General features: G+C 33.1%; 1 pseudogene; it reads left to right on the top strand.

Moving 5' to 3' along the window:
• The first annotated feature begins 534 nt into the window (after nucleotides 1–534).
• LOC111638943 lies at nucleotides 535–2,864 on the top strand (annotated as a pseudogene).
• Nucleotides 2,865–4,179: the final 1,315 nt, after the last annotated feature.

Here is a 4,179-nt window from a genome sequence, read left to right as displayed (position 1 = left end):
GACTCACTTTTTTCACTTTTTCTGAGGCAAACTTGCTTTTTTAGCTTTTTTCACTTCTGATGTGAAATTTATTTATTTTTGTAAATGCATTAAGGAGCAGAATAGCAACCAGCACACCACCATACTGCAATCCTCCAACATTCATACTGCAAGAACATAAATAAATGCCATGAAGCCTTTGGTCCCAAGCAGTTAAGACTGACGACTGCCCCTTAGATGTCTCAATGTCAAAGTATTAGTGCTGAAAGTGTTGCTAGTGTGAGCAATGTTGTAGACTCAGGTGCCAGTTCAGAACACCAATCATTGCAACAACCAGTGCATCAACTTTGTAGTGCAAAAAATGGTGCTTACATTGCACAGCTTATATGGACTATGAAAATTACAGCCAGCAATTATTCATTTGCATCATGTCATGATATGAAGGAGACAATCAATGCAAAGTGTGCAGACAATCTTCCAAAAGAATTCTCATTTTCACATCAAAAAATGAGATACTTAATCACTGAAGCTTTGGCCCCATAATTCTTTGATCAAATGGTAGATGATGCACAATGGTCATATTATAGCAAATCTGAGTTGCAGTCTTCCTGTTCAGCACAATTCAAATGTGTTCTGAACTCTGATACCTTTATTGATAAAGCTGCATTGATTTTGGCTGTTTTTCAAAAGGATGTCGATTCTGTGATATTGTGTACCGCACCCCGTCGGTTTGGCAAAACTGTAAACTTGACAATGATGGAACATTTCTTGGAGTTGGAAGTAGATGGAAATGGAAAAGAGAAAACAACTGTTTTGGAAGAAAAAGATAACTACGTACTGTTCAATTCAACACAGTTCAAGTTAATTCAACACAGTTCAAGTTAAAAGTCATGGAGAATAAGAAGTTTGTAAAACTTCATTTTGGACAATATCAGATTATCAAAATAAGTTTTCTCTGCGCTTTTGACATCAAAAGCCAATCTGATGCAGTGAAGGTGTGTAGTCATGCTATACACTATGCTTTCATGAAACATGAATACCTTTACAAATCCAAAGAGTCGCCATTGGGAGACAAAGAAAAAGATATTTGCAAACAATGGTGTGACCCAATTAGTTACCAAAGAATTAGTGATGAGGATGTAGAGAATGGTCTGTCAGTTTTTACAATTGTTTTGAATAAATTCCATAAAAGAAAGGTTTACGTGCTTGTTAATGAGTATGATTCAATTATATCAAATGCATTGTATAATATCAAAAATGCTGATCCACAGAAAGAGCTTGAAGAGCTAGAGTGTGCGGCCAAATTCTGCATTCAAATAATTGATTATGCCTTGAAATGTCAAGATGATATCATTCAAGGTGTGTTTATCACAGGAATTTTGATGTGTCTGGTATAATGATTTCCAGCCTACTGGGTAATGTGATGCGACGCCAATTTGGAACCAAAAATTTATGCCAGGATTTCTATGGGTTCAATAAAAATGAAGTTTGTACTCTGATAAGTGGGGTGTAGATAAGAAGTTGAAGAAAAAAGCAATGGCTAAATATAATGGCTATGTCAACAGGGAGATGAAACCATTGTATAATCCTCAATCTGTTGTGCAATTTCTGCATAATTTACAGCTGGGAGAAGATTCTTTACAAAATTATTGGCTACAATCTGGGTACATCCAGCATCTCTATGAACTATTTTGAATAGATGACGTGAGAAGCTTGTTGAACAAACTGCTACAAGGTGCTGTAAACTTCAAAACCAAGATAACACCATTCGAATTAAGTGATTTGAAATCTTTGCACCACTTGTTAATTCATTCAAAGTTAATTTGTGAAACAGAGATAGTTGTACAGTTTCTTATATCTCTAGGATACTAAACATATTCAGTGAATGATGAAATGCTCAAAATACCTAATGGTGAGCTAATTGATGAATTTAATAGGCGACTACAGTATTATTTTTCTAAAACATACGGTATTAAGGAAGAAAGCACCCAGGCTTGTTCAAAATCATTTTCCAAACTAGCCCGTCTTTGTGATAAAGATAATTCATTTGCAGAGTTTAAAAAATAATTAGTAAATTTTCAACAGGCTGTAACTTGTCTACTTAAAACGGCAACACTTATTGATCCACTGAATGAGGCAACATTACAGGCTGTAGTGTCATCGGTATGTACTTAAAGAGGATTTCTTTTCGGTAATGAAATAATAATCCCAAATTACGGAACAAAAATTGACGTGGTACTTTATAATGATATATTTGGGTGTACAACAATTTCAAATTCACAGCCGAATCTAGTCTTCCAAAAAGAATCTAATCTTCTTTTTTGGAAGACTAGATTCGGCTGCGAATTTGAAATTGTTGTACAGTTTAGCCCCCTGTTAAATAAAGACATGAGTAGAGAGATAAGTTCAAGTTCACATTTGGGTGTGTAGTGGAAATGAAATGTATTGTAGAAACTTCAAGAGATGCACTTAAACAGATTTTCACAAATCATTACCGCAATGTCTTCACAATGAAAAAGTATTTTAATGGTCATCAGGAATCTCCTCCTCTCTCTCTTGTTACGGGAATACATGTAGATTCGGAAAAGAAAGCATCTGTGCTGTGCCTTCGAAAAGTGGATATTATTGAGGTTCTAGATAATCTGAAAGTTGATGCAATGCAATCACTAGTAACTCGCATTGAGTTAGCTGTTAATTGTAATGGTGAAACTGCCATTGACACTGTTTTAAAAAAAGCAATTGGTACCCTATAACATGTATTGTGTATCTAGTCCAGGTCAATAAGAATACATAGATAAAAGTGAAATGTAAAAATAATATATGTAATTTAAAAGAATAAAATTTATATCACAATTGCATTTAATTTAATAAAGAAATAAATGGTTACTAATTTTNTTTTATACATTTCTTGTGAAAGAAACATTTCTTATTCAACGGTGATAAAAATTATTTATATTAATGATGTCTCCAAAGTTCAGTGAAGTTTTCGCAGAAAAATAACATCAGAAATCACGGCCGCAGTTTGCTGAGCTGTTCCACGACGAAAACAAGCTTGAGCAACGGCGATGTTGAATGGTGCACACTCGGTAAGTAATCCTACAATTTCTTGTTTATAACGTAGTTTATATGGATTATTTCCAAAAAAAATATACATATTTTGGGAATGTTGAGTTGGATTAGTCTAGAGTCGATTAATTTTATGGAAGAAAACCTTTCAAACAGCCGTAGTCCATAAAGTGCATACGTGTCGGGCTGTGATTCCTACAAAATTGATTCATAAAGAACGAAACGTATCTACCGTCTTATAGGGAATCTACTGTAAATCCAAATTAAATAGGGTAAAGACTTCAAATGTGAAAAAGCGTGAACAGAGAAATAGGAGTGACACTCCGACTAGATCTGTTAGGCTTGTTAAAGACTGTACTCTTCTCCCTAGATGTGAAGTGATTCTTCCTGCAGAGGTCAGAAACAATTTTAAGACTCAATCAAAAATAACTGGAGTGATAGAGCCAATTGACTTCAAGGTCAATGGTATCATAGGAGCTAAAGTGTTGGTCACAACAAATCATAAACGAAATCTCCATCATGATAGTAAACATAAAGGACAACCGTAAGTTTTTCTCAAATAAATATAACAAATAAGTTTAAAAAATAGGATATCCAACATAAAAAGAAAAATAAGAATTTGAAAGAAAATTAATATTAAACATGACAGATGTAGAGATACGAGAACCTGTCAGAAGAACACTGAATCAAGGATTAGACTATAATGGGCCGGAAACATTGAAAACTGAAGACATCGCACTTTTTATGGAACATTAATTATGGAAATTTTTAGAAGAGGAGAGAGAGCAAATTAGAACAGGTATACAAAATATAATTAAAAATAAGAAATTAAATAAAAAAACGAAAAATAAGATTAATAACTTTAAGAGAAATTTAAATAATGTTAAATCGTTTTTAACACAAAATAATTTAGAAATACTTCAAGGGGATAAAACCAAACAAATAATAATTATGGAAAAAGAAAAGAAAAAGAAAGTTATTGAGGAATTAATCCAAGAAGGAAGTTATAAACAGCTCAACAAAGATCCAGTAAATGATCTAATGAAAACATTAGACAAAGAATTAAAAAATTTAAAAATACAAAAGAAAAGAACTGAAGAAGACATTAACTACATAAAAAGAGAAGATAACAGA

This window comes from Centruroides sculpturatus, unplaced genomic scaffold (assembly GCF_000671375.1).
Source record: "Centruroides sculpturatus isolate CEXI.00-Female unplaced genomic scaffold, Cexi_2.0 scaffold1249, whole genome shotgun sequence".
NCBI lineage: Eukaryota > Metazoa > Arthropoda > Arachnida > Scorpiones > Buthidae > Centruroides > Centruroides sculpturatus.
This window is presented reverse-complemented; position numbering and strand designations above follow the sequence as displayed.